This window comes from Sphaeramia orbicularis, chromosome 19, assembly GCF_902148855.1.
Source record: "Sphaeramia orbicularis chromosome 19, fSphaOr1.1, whole genome shotgun sequence".
Lineage (NCBI taxonomy): Eukaryota > Metazoa > Chordata > Actinopteri > Kurtiformes > Apogonidae > Sphaeramia > Sphaeramia orbicularis.
In genome coordinates, this window is record NC_043975.1 from 53,121,768 (window position 1) to 53,136,626 (window position 14,859).

The 14,859-nt window shown below is 39.4% G+C and overlaps 1 protein-coding gene across 1 annotated transcript in view; it reads left to right on the forward strand.

Moving 5' to 3' along the window:
- LOC115439331 (urotensin-2 receptor-like) overlaps positions 1–13,036 on the forward strand; it is a 66,749-nt gene extending 53,713 nt beyond the window's left edge. Inside the window, exon 4 of the mRNA XM_030163161.1 lies at positions 12,769–13,036. The gene's annotated coding sequence lies outside the window, so the exon portion shown is untranslated. The remainder of the gene's footprint in view (positions 1–12,768) is intronic.
- The last annotated feature ends 1,823 nt before the right edge of the window (positions 13,037–14,859 follow it).

A 14,859-nucleotide genomic window follows, 5' to 3' on the forward strand; every position in this document is an offset into this window, starting at 1 on the left:
CTCACACACAGACTGGGACTGACTGGGGATGAGACTGTGTTCTACATACATGTTCTCCAGTACTAATACATAGAGTGTTTAGATCCAGACTGATGAACTCATGTTCTGGTAAAAGCTCATCAGACTCCACCTCAGCGTGCTTCCCTAAAACAAGTGAAGTGAGTTTTTTAGGCGCTCTCTTAATCCCACACATGCTTTTCTCTCACAGACTGTTTCCATCTCCATATTATCAGCAGTCTAATTCACACACATGTCAGGAGGTCATCTGAGTTAGCAGAGCTGCCGCTAATGTTTCCTCTGCTCTGACGTTCTTCTGAAACATTAGTAGTAGTTATCAGATGTAGAGCACAGGGATGTTTAGTCCAGTTTCAGAAGAGTTTTCTGCCTTTACCTTTGACACGTGTTTTCTCTCTGGAGCTTCTCACACAAAAAAACTTCGCCTCTCTGTGGTGTGTATTCCTTCCGCGTCGAAATCCGACGTGGAAGGGGTACCCACCTGCGTCAGATAGTGCCGCTGTGGGGCTCTGACCATATGTGTCGATTTCTGACTATTTGGGATGAGACTGTGTTGGTGTGTAATGTAATAGTGTGTGTTTGTGTTAAAGTCACATGAATAACTCTACAACTCACAACTACTAATGTCACTGTGAGCTTTCTAGTCCTATGATCTGAAAATTAAAGTGAAGATGACAGAGTCAAATTCAGAAGTGACTGATGTGAACATGGTGGAACATTTTAAATCCTGTGTGTGCTCATTAAAGCCCTAAAGGCTGTTTGGGTTCTGTCAGGAGTTTAACTGCACTCATAGACACTATTAGACTTTTTTATGTAGCTTTTGTCATATTAATCATTAATAATATATCAGCATAGTTTTAAATGACAGGGTCCCTGCTATCGCATGGTAAAATATAAAATTTAATAATGAAATTAACTTAAGGCTTCCCAAATGCTGTAATAAATGAAGCATGATGAATTGAGCAGATGTCAGCATGTGGCCCCAGAGTTTACAACAGTCTCCCTGTATTTGTGTTGTGTTGGAACTTCAAACAAAGAGAAGTCATTATAGTTATATTTACATTTTACTTTATTTACTGTGGAAAAATTTAAGGGAGCTATTTATTTAAGCTTTTATTCAACTTTATAAGAGATGCTTCTGAGTCTAGGAAATCCATGCACTTCTGGAGCTATTATTTTCTATTTGTTTGATTAAATAAACATGTTTTAGGCATTTAAACCAAGTTCAGTGTTTGCATTATTCAAAGTTTTTCATGCCGATTTTTACACTTTTACTGCAAATGAATATCGGCTCCAAATATCAGTTATCGGCCTCCTCTAACTACTAATAATCGGTATCGGCCCTGAAAAACCCATATCGGTCGATCTCTAGTACAGGCTAATATGTCAGTTTTCCATAATCTGTTTTTAGCTCTGTACCAGTACTATGGTCTGACTGAACCAGAAGTCATTGTGACATAAAAATATCCTCCAGCTTGTGTTTGTTTCTTGCTGATTCCAGGATTCACAGCAGCGCCTTTGTTCATCATGTCTTGCTTGAATATTTGCATACAGAAAGTCAAATGCTGGCATTATAGTGGCTAAATCCCTTCAGAAGGAAAAGCTGCAAAGAACTATGCAGATCTGCCTGAATTCATAAAGCCACATCTTAAAAAGAAAAAAAAAAAACCACAATTATCAGTGTGGAGCTGCTAGTTTTTGGAGACAGAATGATTTCAAATAGTAAAGACTATGAAAATGCTAAATTCACTGTTTGTCAGACTAGGAAGAAACATGTGACATGTCATCAAATGTCCCTACTTTTAACTTCCAATCACCAAAATGGACACCAAATAATAAAAAATAAATAAAATTTGGAGCATGTAACCAATAGTATAACACTTCCATTTAATTTGAATGAGGATGAGTCCAGTTGTAAAAAGCAGATTCAGTTGTATAACAGTCAGCTAGTACTGGCTTCAATATGGTGTGGATGTGTTCGTATGGAAAGCAAAGACAAGTCAAATGTCAAACATCATTAACTCAGTCATTTTACACAGTTCATCTAGAAATATTCCATTTGAATGGTCATTTGATGGTCCTTAATCACTTCCTGTTGTTTGGATACATATTACAAACTCCAGGGTTGTAATGACCGTAATCCACCAACTAAGCCCATCTATTACAGAAATACTGGAGTTATTAGCATGGGAGAAGCTTACAGAGAAGGATCATCATGAAAGAATGTTTCACTGATTTAACTTTTATCCACTTGTGACTAATATCAGAGATGAGACTGGGACACACATCAAACCCATGTCATTAATGGAGTTTGTGCATTTTGAACCTGTGAAAAAAAACAGAATTGAGATTAGATCTTACTCTGGAGACGCAATCTGTTTGTTTATTGTAATATATTAAATGTGAATATGTTTTTGCAGTCACCACCTATCAGTGGGGCTGGGTTAGGGTTAGGGCCAAGGTTAGATTCAGGGTTAAGGGTTAGGGTTAAAGTTAGAGTTAAGGTTAGGGGTTAGGGGTTAGGGTTTGGGTTAAGGTTTGGGTTAGGGGTTAGGGTTAAGGTTAGGGCTAAGGTTAGGGGTTATGGTTAGGGGGTTATGGTTAGGGGTTAGGGTGAGGGTTCGGGTTAAGGTTAGGGGTCAGGGTTAAGGTTAGGGTTAGGGGTTAGGGCAGTAGTTTCCAACCTTTTTTGGCTCATGACTCCATTTTAACGTCACAGATTGCTGGCGACCCCAGACAGAGGCATTTTTCTCTTGTAAAAGTCGTGGCGGGGCCAGGTGGGCCAACAAATGTTTGCATCCTCTGTTTGGTCCAGTGTTCTGACCGTGACTGTGTCCGTGCAGGCTGAAGTGTAGAAACGCATGTGGTCACATGATGGGGTCCATCAAGATATGCCCACTCTGATATTATACCCTGCATTTTATTTGAACTGGACTTTTATTAGGGAAAGTATGTGGCGTTTTTAATTATAATGAAATATATCTTCAATCATTTAAAAAAAAAAGTATTAGTAATTTTTTTTTTTTTTTTTTTTTTTTTTTTAATAAATTGCTTGAAATTTCAGGCGACCCCATTTGAATTCCCAGCAACCCCATGTGGGGTCGCAACCCCAAGGTTGAAAAACAGTGGGTTAGGGTTAAGGTAAGGAGGTTAGGGTTAGGAATAGGGTTAGGGTTAGGAATAGGGTTAGGAGCCAGACAAGTCAAAAAAAATTACAATGTGTAAAATCTGACTAAAAACACATGCAGTGATTTGCAGATCTCATAAACCCATATTTTATTTTCATTAGAAAAAAACTATTTCACTTTGACTCCAGAACAGTTTCCCACTTTTCCTCAGTCCATTTGAAGTGAGTTTAGGTCCAGAGAAGACAGTGGCGTTTCGACGTCATGTTCATAAATGCCTTCTTTTTTGCATGATTGAGCTGGAGTGTGTATTTGTGAACGGTGTCCACTTTTCTAACGTGTCCTTGGACTGATTTGTCATACATACCTGCTTTTACTGCAGTGCATCCTGAGGGCTTCTAGTACTGACTCGTCCCTTATTCGCAGATTCCTCCAGATTCTCTGAATGTAGGTTGTGTTATGTCCTGTAGATGAGGAGATATTTCAAGTCTTTGTAGTTTGTCATTCAGGAACATTCATCCATTTTCTGAATCGCTCACTAATTGTGAGTGTTGCAACAGTCCTTTCTTCCTATTGCAAGGTCATTCAGGAAGGTTATTTTATTTCATGGCACAGCTTGTGTCATTAGTTATTTTCAGACTGGTGAATTCCTGCCAGTTTTTACCTCTGAGACTCTTTCAGTGCTTTATATCTGATCATGTTACTGACCTTATCCTCAGTTACCAAATGTTCCTCCAGGTGTTTCTTTTTTTTCAGCCTTTTGTTGCCCTGCCACACCTTTCTGGAGACTTGTTGCTCATCACATCTCATCCATCAAATTTAATATTACCTCACCTTATTATTGTTATTTTTTTCAATGTAAAACTTCCTCAGATTAAACATTTTATGTGTTTTCTATGTTGTATTGTGAGTGTGTAAGAGGCACAGCCTTAAGCAGCAGTGTATTAAACCATTGGAAATCAGTGCATTGGCTTCAGTGTCTGTGAACACATGAATACAGAACACATGAACATGAACCTGCAGGAATCACACGGACAGACCACGGCTGAAGCCCCAACATAAGAAGGAGCTGCTGGGCCTTAGGTCATTAAAACTGGACTGAAAAAAAGTGGAAAACTGCTGTGTGGTCAGAGGAACTCTTCTTCAAATATGGGCTCATGAGGTTTGAAAATCATTCAGATTTTTCTTTTTTTTTTTTTTTTTTTTTTTTTTTTTACATTTTACTCAGGCTCTTGAAATTTTTGGAAACATGTTTTTTATGGTAAAGTACAATATATTGTTAGGTAGCTTTCCCCCTCTGGAAATGCATGAGCATACACACAAAAACATCAGTGAAAAATGGACTTTAGACTTTGGAAAACTGTGGCCTTATCAACATGAGTGTTTACGTTTAAAACTGGTCTGTGTTCTCCCCAAAAACAACAAGGTCACGTATTGTAGCTACAGTGTTTCAGCTTTAGTGTCTATTCAACGGCTGTTTCAGTTTTAACTGTCCAACAATACATTGTAGTTTACTATATCATATATGTAACAGGCAAATAGTTAAGGAGGAGACATTTAAGGAAAAGTGAAAAATGTCTGAAACCACCTATGAAACAGTTTAACCCTGAAACAGTTTAACCCTGAAACAGTTTAACCCTGAAACAGTTTAACTCTGAAACAGTTTAACCCTGAAACAGTTTAACCCTGAAACAGTTTAACTCTGAAACAGTTTAACCCTGAAACACTTCAATCATGAAACACTTTAACCCTGAAATATTTTAACCATAAACAGTTTAACTCTGAAACAGTTTAACCCTGAAACACTAAAATCATGAAATGCTTTAACCCTGAAATATTTTAACCATAAACAGTTTAACCCTGAAACAGTTTAACTCTGAAACAGTTTAACTCTGAAACAGCTTAACCCTTGAAGACTAACAACTATTTTTGTTTGACTTCCATATTACATTTTCACTCCATCTCTGCTTTCCTAAATTATTTATCACTGTTTATTATAATATCATCCTCTACTTTTTGCATTTCGAGGTGAAAAACAGGCTTGTCCATCAGTAATTCAGTGATCTAGATTTTCATGAAAAGCTCATCTAAAGTGATTCTACATAAAGTACAAGGACACACAGCCCCTCAGGGATGATGACAGAGAAAACCCACTGGGTGGTCCCGTTTCCACCTGTTTAATGTGACAGTGTCAGCCTGGGTTAGGGTTATAGGGTTATCCTTTAACTAGAGTTAGAGTTATCCTTTAACTAAGGTTAGGGTTAGGGTTATTCTTTAACTAGGGTTAGGGTTAGGGTTATCCTTTAACTAGAGTTAGGGTTATCCTTTAACTAGGGTTAGGGTTATCCTTTAACTAGGGTAAGGGTTAGGGTTATCCTTTAACTAGGGTTAAGGTTAGAGTTATCCTTTAACTAGGGTTAGGGTTATCCTTTAACTAGGGTTAGGGTTATCCTTTAACTAGAGTTAGGGTTATCCTTTAACTAGGGTTAGGGTTAGGGTTATCCTTTAACTAGGGTTAGGGTTATCCTTTAACTAGGGTTAGGGTTATCCTTTGACTAGTGTTAGGGTTAGGGTTATCCTTTAACTAGAGTTAGGGTTATCCTTTAACTAGGGTTAGGGTTATCCTTTAACTAGGGTTAGGGTAAGAGTTATCCTTTAACTAGGGTTAGGGTTAGGGTTATCCTTTAACTAGGGTTAGGGTTATCCTTTAACTAGGGTTAGGGTTATCCTTTAACTAAGGTTAGGCTAAGAGTTATCCTTTAACTAGAGTTAGGGTTATCCTTTAACTAGGGTTAGGGTAAGAGTTATCCTTTAACTAGAGTTAGGGTTATCCTTTAACTAGGGTTAGGGTTATCCTTTAACTAGAGTTAGGGTTAGAGTTATCCTTTAACTAAAGTTAGGGTTATCCTTTAACTAAGGTTAGGGTAAGAGTTATCCTTTAACTAGAGTTAGGGTTATCCTTTAACTAGGGTTAAGGTTAGAGTTATCCTTTAACTAGAGTTAGGGTTATCCTTTAACTAGGGTTAGGGTTAGTTATCCTTTAACTAGGGTTAGAGTTATCCTTTAACTAGGGTTAGGGTTAAGGTTATCCTTTAACTAAGGTTAGAGTTATCCTTTAACTAAGGTTAGGGTTAGAGTTATCCTTTAAGTAGAGTTAGGGTTATCCTTTAACTAAGGTTAGGGTAAGAGTTATCCTTTAACTAGAGTTAGCGTTATCCTTCAACTAGGGTTAGGGTTAGAGTTATCCTTTAACTAGGGTTAGGGTTAGAGTTATCCTTTAACTAGAGTTAGGGTTATCCTTTAACTAAGGTTAGGGTTATCCTTTAACTAGGGTTAGGGTTATCCTTTAACTAGGGTTAGGGTTATCCTTTGACTAGGGTTAGGGTTAGGGTTATCCTTTAACCAGAGTTATGGTTATCCTTTAACTAGGGTTAGAGTTAGGTTTATCCTTTAACTAGGGTTAGGGTAAGAGTTATCCTTTAACTAGGGTTAGGGTTATCCTTTAACTAGGGTTAAGGTTAGGGTTATCCTTTAACTAGGGTTAGGGTTAGTTATCCTTTAACTAAGGTTAGAGTTATCCTTTAACTAAGGTTAGGGTTAGAGTTATCCTTTTACTAGAGTTAGGGTTATCCTTTAACTAAGGTTAGGGTAAGAGTTATCCTTTAACTAGAGTTAGGGTTATCCTTTAACTAGGGTTAGGGTTAGAGTTATCCTTTAACTCGAGTTAGCATTATCCTTTAACTAGGGTTAGGGTTAGAGTTATCCTTTAACTAGAGTTAGGGTTATCCTTTAACTAGGGTTAGGGTTAGAGTTATCCTTTAACTAGAGTTAGGGTTATCCTTTAACTAGGGTTAGGGTTATCCTTTAACTAGGGTTAGAGTTATCCTTTAACTAGGGTTAGAGTTATCCTTTAACTAGGGTTAGGGTTATCCTTTAACTAGGGTTAGGGTTAGGGTTATCCTTTAACTAGGGTTAGGGTTAGAGTTATCCTTTAACTAGGGTTAGGGTTATCCTTTAACTAGGGTTAGGGTTATCCTTTAACTAGAGTTAGGGTTGTCCTTTAACTAGGGTTAGGGTTATCCTTTAACTAGAGTTAGGATTATCCTTTAACTAGGGTTAGGGTTATCCTTTAACTAGGGTTAGGGTTGTCCTTTAACTAGGGTTAGGGTAAGAGTTATCCTTTAACTAATGTTAGGGTTATCCTTTAACTAAGGTTAGGGTTATCCTTTAACTAGGGTTAGGGTTATCCTTTGACTAGGGTTAGGGTTAGGGTTATCCTTTAACTAGAGTTAGGGTTATCCTTTAACTAGGGTTTGAGTTAGGGTTATCCTTTAACTAGGGTTAGGGTAAGAGTTATCCTTTAACTAGAGTTAGGGTTATCCTTTAACTAGGGTTAGGGTAAGAGTTATCCTTTAAGTAGAGTTAGGGTTATCCTTTAACTAGGGTTAGGGTTATCCTTTAACTAGGGTTAGGGTAAGAGTTATCCTTTAACTAGAGTTAGGGTTATCCTTTAACTAGGGTTAGGGTTAGAGTTATCCTTTAACTAGAGTTAGGGTTATCCTTTAACTAGGGTTAGGGTTATCCTTTAACTAGGGTTAGGGTTGTCCTTTAGCTAGGGTTAGGGTTATCCTTTAACTAGGGTTAGGATTATCCTTTAACTAGGGTTAGGGTTATCCTTTAACTAGGGTTAGGGTTGTCCTTTAACTAGGGTTAGGGTTATCCTTTAACTAGGGTTAGGGTTATCCTTTAATTAGGGTTAGGGTTATCCTTTAACTAGGGTTAGAGTTATCCTTTAACTAGGGTTAGGGTTAGAGTTATCCTTTAACTAGGGTTAGGGTTAGGGTTATCCTTTAACTAGGGTTAGGGTTATCCTTTAACTAGGGTTAGGGTTAGAGTTATCCTTTAACTAGGGTTAGGGTTATCCTTTAACTAGGGTTAGGGTTAGAGTTATCCTTTAACTAGGGTTAGGGTTATCCTTTAACTAGGGTTAGAGTTATCCTTTAACTAGGGTTAGGGTTATCCTTTAACTAGGGTTAGAGTTATCCTTTAACTAGGGTTAGGGTTATCCTTTAACTAGGGTTAGAGTTATCCTTTAACTAGGGTTAGGGTTATCCTTTAACTAGGGTTAGGGTTAGGGTTATCCTTTAACTAGAGTTAGGGTTGTCCTTTAGCTAGGGTTAGGGTTATCCTTTAACTAGGGTTAGGATTATCCTTTAACTAGGGTTAGGGTTATCCTTTAACTAGGGTTAGGGTTGTCCTTTAACTAGGGTTAGGGTTATCCTTTAACTAGGGTTAGGGTAAGAGTTATCCTTTAACTAGGGTTAGGGTTAGAGTTATCCTTTAATTAGAGATAGGGTTATCCTTTAACTAGGGTTAGGGTTATCCTTTAACTAGGTTTAGGGTTAGGGTTATCCTTTAACTAGGTTTAGGGTTAGGGTTATCCTTTAACTAGGGTTAGGGTTAGGGTTATCCTTTAACTAGGGTTAGGGTTATCCTTTAACTAGGGTTAGGGTTATCCTTTAACTAGGGTCAGGGTTAGAGTTATCCTTTAACTAGAGTTAGAGATATCCTTTAACTAGAGTTAGGGTTATCCTTTAACTAGGGTTAGGGTTATCCTTTAACTAGGGTTAGGGTTATCCTTTAACTAGGGTTAGAGTTATCCTTTAACTAGGGTTAGGGTAAGAGTTATCCTTTAACTAGGGTTAGGGTTATCCTTTAACTAGGGTTAGGGTTAGGGTTATCCTTTAACTAGGGTTAGGGTTAGAGTTATCCTTTAACTAGGGTCAGGGTTAGAGTTATCCTTTAACTAGAGTTAGAGATATCCTTTAACTAGAGTTAGGGTTATCCTTTAACTAGGGTTAGGGTTATCCTTTAACTAGGGTTAGGGTTATCCTTTAACTAGGGTTAGGGTTAGAGTTATCCTTTAACTAGAGTTAGGGTTATCCTTTAACTAGGGTTAGGGTTAGAGTTATCCTTTAACTAGAGTTAGGGTTATCCTTTAACTAGGGTTAGGGTTATCCTTTAACTAGGGTTAGGGTTAGAGTTATCCTTTAACTAGAGTTAGGGTTATCCTTTAACTAGGGTTAGGGTTATCCTTTAACTAGGGTTAGGGTTAGGGTTATCCTTTATCTAGGGTTAGGGTTATCCTTTAACTAGGGTTAGAGTTATCCTTTAACTAGGGTTAGCATTATCCTTTAACTAGAGTTAGGATTATCCTTTTGCTAGAGTTAGGATTATCCTTTAACTAGAGTTAGGGTTATCCTTTAACTAGGTTAGGGTTTGGGTTATCCTTTAACTAGGGTTAGGGTTATCCTTTAACTAGGGTTAGGGTTAGAGTTATCCTTTAACTAGGGTTAGGGTTATCCTTTAACTAGGGTTAGGGTTACCTTTAACTAGGGTTAGAGTTATCCTTTAACTAGGGTTAGGGTTAGAGTTATCCTTTAACTAGGGTTAGGGTTATCCTTTAACTAGGGTTAGGGTTATCCTTTAACTAGGGTTAGGGTTAGAGTTATCCTTTAACTAGGGTTAGGGTTATCCTTTATCTAGGGTTAGGGTTAGAGTTATCCTTTAACTAGGGTTAGGGTTATCCTTTAACTAGGATTAGGGTTAGGGTTATCCTTTAACTAGAGTTAGGGTTCTCCTTTAGCTAGGGTTAGGGTTATCCTTTAACTAGGGTTAGGATTATCCTTTAACTAGGGTTAGGGTTATCCTTTAACTAGGGTTAGGGTTGTCCTTTAACTAGGGTTAGGGTTATCCTTTAACTAGGGTTAGGGTAAGAGTTATCCTTTAACTAGGGTTAGGGTTAGAGTTATCCTTTAACTAGAGTTAGGGTTATCCTTTAACTAGGGTTAGGGTTATCCTTTTACTAGGGTTAGGGTTAGGGTTATCCTATAACTAGGGTTAGGGTTAGGGTTATCCTTTAACTAGGGTTAGGGTTAGAGTTATTCTTTAACTAGGGTTAGGGTTATCCTTTAACTAGGGTTAGGGTTAGGGTTATCCTTTAACTAGGGTTAGAGTTATCCTTTAACTAGGGTTAGGGTTATCCTTTAACTAGGGTTAGGGTTAGGGTTATCCTTTAACTAGGGTTAGGGTTATCCTTTAACTAGGGTCAGGGTTAGAGTTATCCTTTAACTAGAGTTAGAGATATCCTTTAACTAGAGTTAGGGTTATCCTTTAACTAGGGTTAGGGTTATCCTTTAACTAGGGTTAGGGTTAGGGTTATCCTTTAACTAGGGTTAGGGTTATCCTTTAACTAGGGTTAGGGTTATCCTTTAACTAGGGTTAGGGTTAGAGTTATCCCTTAACTAGAGTTAGGGTTATCCTTTAACTAGGGTTAGGGTTAGAGTTATCCTTTAACTAGAGTTAGGGTTATCCTTTAACTAGGGTTAGGGTTATCCTTTAACTAGGGTTAGGGTTAGAGTTATCCTTTAACTAGAGTTAGGGTTATCCTTTAACTAGGGTTAGGGTTATCCTTTAACTAGGGTTAGGGTTAGGGTTATCCTTTATCTAGGGTTAGGGTTATCCTTTAACTAGGGTTAGAGTTATCCTTTAACTAGGGTTAGCATTATCCTTTAACTAGAGTTAGGATTATCCTTTTGCTAGAGTTAGGATTATCCTTTAACTAGAGTTAGGGTTATCCTTTAACTAGGTTAGGGTTTGGGTTATCCTTTAACTAGGGTTAGGGTTATCCTTTAACTAGGGTTAGGGTTAGAGTTATCCTTTAACTAGGGTTAGGGTTATCCTTTAACTAGGGTTAGGGTTACCTTTAACTAGGGTTAGAGTTATCCTTTAACTAGGGTTAGGGTTAGAGTTATCCTTTAACTAGGGTTAGGGTTATCCTTTAACTAGGGTTAGGGTTAGGGTTATCCTTTAACTAGGGTTAGGGTTATCCTTTAACTAGGGTTAGGGTTAGAGTTATCCTTTAACTAGGGTTAGGGTTATCCTTTATCTAGGGTTAGGGTTAGAGTTATCCTTTAACTAGGGTTAGGGTTATCCTTTAACTAGGATTAGGGTTAGGGTTATCCTTTAACTAGAGTTAGGGTTGTCCTTTAGCTAGGGTTAGGATTATCCTTTAACTAGGGTTAGGGTTATCCTTTAACTAGGGTTAGGGTTGTCCTTTAACTAGGGTTAGGGTTATCCTTTAACTAGGGTTAGGGTAAGAGTTATCCTTTAACTAGGGTTAGGGTTAGAGTTATCCTTTAACTAGAGTTAGGGTTATCCTTTAACTAGGGTTAGGGTTATCCTTTTACTAGGGTTAGGGTTAGGGTTATCCTTTAACTAGGGTTAGGGTTATCCTTTAACTAGGGTTAGGGTTATCCTTTAACTAGGGTCAGGGTTAGAGTTATCCTTTAACTAGAGTTAGGGTTAGAGTTATCCTTTAACTAGAGTTAGGGTTATCCTTTAACTAGGGTTAGGGTTATCCTTTAACTAGGGTTAGGGTTAGGGTTATCCTTTAACTAGGGTTAGGGTTAGGGTTATCCTTTAACTAGGGTTAGGGTTATCCTTTAACTAGGGTTAGGGTTAGAGTTATCCTTTAACTAGAGTTAGGGTTATCCTTTGACTAGGGTTAGGGTTAGAGTTATCCTTTAACTAGAGTTAGGGTTATCCTTTAACTGGGGTTAGGGTTATCCTTTAACTAGGGTTAGGGTTAGAGTTATCCTTTAACTAGGGTTAGGGTTATCCTTTAACTAGGCTTAGGGTTAGAGTTATCCTTTAACTAGAGTTAGGGTTATCCTTTAACTAGGGTTAGGGTTATCCTTTAACTAGGGTTAGGGTTATCCTTTAACTAGGGTTAGGGTTAGGGTTATCCTTTATCTAGGGTTAGGGTTATCCTTTAACTAGGGTTAGAGTTATCCTTTAACTAGGGTTAGAGTTATCCTTTAACTAGGGTTAGGATTATCCTTTAACTAGAGTTAGGATTATCCTTTTGCTAGAGTTAGGATTATCCTTTAACTAGAGTTAGGGTTATCCTTTAACTAGGTTAGGGTTTGGGTTATCCTTTAACTCAGCCCAGGGTAGGGGAAATAAAACATGCTCTGGTTCACATCAACTATTTTCATTTCTTTTTTTTTTTTCTTTTTTTTTTTTTTTAATTTTATTCTGATACAGTTGAGAACTATGTTAAAATAATCCTCTTCCAGGTTTCCTGAAAAATCTTCCAGGTAAGTAACTAAATGATATTGAGTACAACTGTGGTAAAAGGGTGGGGTAGGGATAGGAGTGGGATTAAGGTGGGGTTGAGGTTAGGGTCAGGTAGGGTTAAGGGTTAGACTTAAGGTTAAGGGTTGAGGTTAGGGTCAGGAAGTGTTAAGGGTTAGACTTAAGGTTAAGGGTTGAGGTTAGGGTCAGGAAGGGTTAAGGGTTAAACTTAAGGTTAAGGGTTGAGGTTAGGGTCAGGTAGGGTTAAGGGTTAGACTTAAAGTTAAGGGTTGAGGTTAGGGTGAGGTAGGGTTAAGGGTTAGACTTAAGGTTAAGGGTTGAGGTTAGGGTCAGGTAGGGTTAAGGGTTAGACTTAAGGTTAAGGGTTGAGGTTAGGGTCAGGTAGGGTTAAGGGTTAGACTTAAGGTTAAGGGTTGCAGAGGGAACATGCTCAGTAGATGGTGACTGCTTGTGTTGTGTGTCCTGTTAGATCTGACTGAACCGAGGAAGAGGACAGAAGACAGGACATGAAAGAAGAGATCATGATGACGAGGACCAACACGGACCAGGGACCAGGATGGACCGTCTAGTCTGTCATTTGTGGTTTAATATTGTGGATGGAACCGCTCCAGCCACAGCCCAACAAGGAATTTACACAAACAGGTGGTTTCCAGAACGTTCTGAGGAAATGTCTGGGGTCTGAAGTTCACCTCCTGATATTTACAGGGTCCTTCAGGTCAGGGTCCTGGTCTGCATGCACAAGGGGTTCGAAAAATGTCACATCTGTGGCAACTAAGGGCAGCTGTTGGCATAGAACTGGGGGGGGGGGGGGGGGTCGACCCATCAGTGCTATGAATGACAAAAAGGTTTTCACAGAAAATAAAGACGAATGATCCATCATCTGTAGCAACTGACAGCTGTAACAACAGAAGATGATTCTAATATGTATCTGCAGGGTTAGGGTTAGGGTCTGCAGGGTTAGGGGTCAGGGTCTGCTGGGTTAGGGTTAGGGTCTGCAGGGTTAGGGTTAGGGTCTGCAGGGTTAGGGGTCAGGGTCTGCTGGGTTAGGGTTAGGGTCTGCAGGGTTAGGGGTCAGGGTCTGCTGGGTTAGGGTTAGGGTCTGCAGGGTTAGGGTTAGGGTCTACAGGGTTAGGGGTCAGGGTCTGCTGGGTTAGGGGTCAGGGTCTGCTGGGTTAGGGGTCAGGGTCCACAGGGGTAGGGTCTGCAGGGTTAGGGGTAGGGTCTGCAGGGTAGGGTCTGCAGGGTTAGGGTTAGGGTCTGCAGGGTTAGGGGTCAGGGTCTGCAGGGGTAGGGTCTGCAGGGTTAGGGGTCAGGGTCTGCAGGGGTAGGGTCTGCAGGGTTAGGGGTCAGGGTCTGCAGGGTTAGGAGTCAGGGTCTGCAGGGTTAGGGGTCAGGGTCTGCAGGGGTAGGGTCTGCAGGGTTAGGGGTCAGGGTCTGCAGGAACCTGTTAGTCCTTAATACTGAGCCGAACCCATGCTTCATGTAAACATGAGTGGACTCCTGACGGTGTTGAAGTGGTGGTGGCTGTGCAGGTGTTTGAAGGAGTAAAGCAGATGCATTATGTACCAGCCACACCTCTGAGAAACACAACGGTTCAGGCACTGACAACAGATGGGACATTTTGGAAATAACACAAGGGTTTGGGTGTGTAACTGGAGCCATCATCAGCTTCAGGCTGAATGCTCTGGTTTCTGGAACTTTGTGGAAAGCTTCAGCTGTGATGTGATGCTTTTTGTTGCAGGTGTCTGAATAAAAACTGGACTGATATTCTGTTCACGAATGAAGTAAACACTAGTTTTCCTAGTGTGTTACTGACTGCACATCCATGGATGAGCGCTGCACTTTCCAGTCATTATCTGGGCTGTGCTTAACTAACGTGTCCCTGCACTTTTATCCACTAATGAAGCAAAAACCCTCTTCTGCTCTTCTGCTCTGACAAAGCATTTCTATACTTCAGACTCTGGAGTCCAGGAGCGACAGTTCTGCAGTTCCCTTCATTCTTCATCATTCAAACCATCACTGGCTCATTATTTCTTCCGCAGCAGAATAACATGGTACATGAAGGTCAAGTAAACCTGAGGACGTTTAATACAGACAGACCTGACCTACATAGACTCCACAGATTAGCAACATAAACGCTTCCAACATCTAATACTGCAACACATCTGTCAGTGATGGCACTAATACTGGGCTCCTCTTAAAATGAGTGGAAAGGCTTCGCAGCATAGTTATTAAATGATAATATATATAGTGAAACCTCCTAGAACCACAATCTGTGACAAACTGAGACCAGGTTTATCCAGGCTGAGTGATCATATCGTTTACATCCACCCAACCAAACCAAAGGGATTCTGTTGCATAAACATGAAAAGTCCTTCTCATTGAGGAAAAGCAGAACGTAGTATATCCTTCAGTGCAGATTAAATGTGGTTTGTGGAAATGTAGCATGACATTTATTTGTGCGCACAAGGGAACACACACACAGGTTATTTATTTAAAAAGGAATTTATGTAAAGAGAGCTTGGTTGAAACATTGAGGAAAAGCATGAAAAAGCTGCAC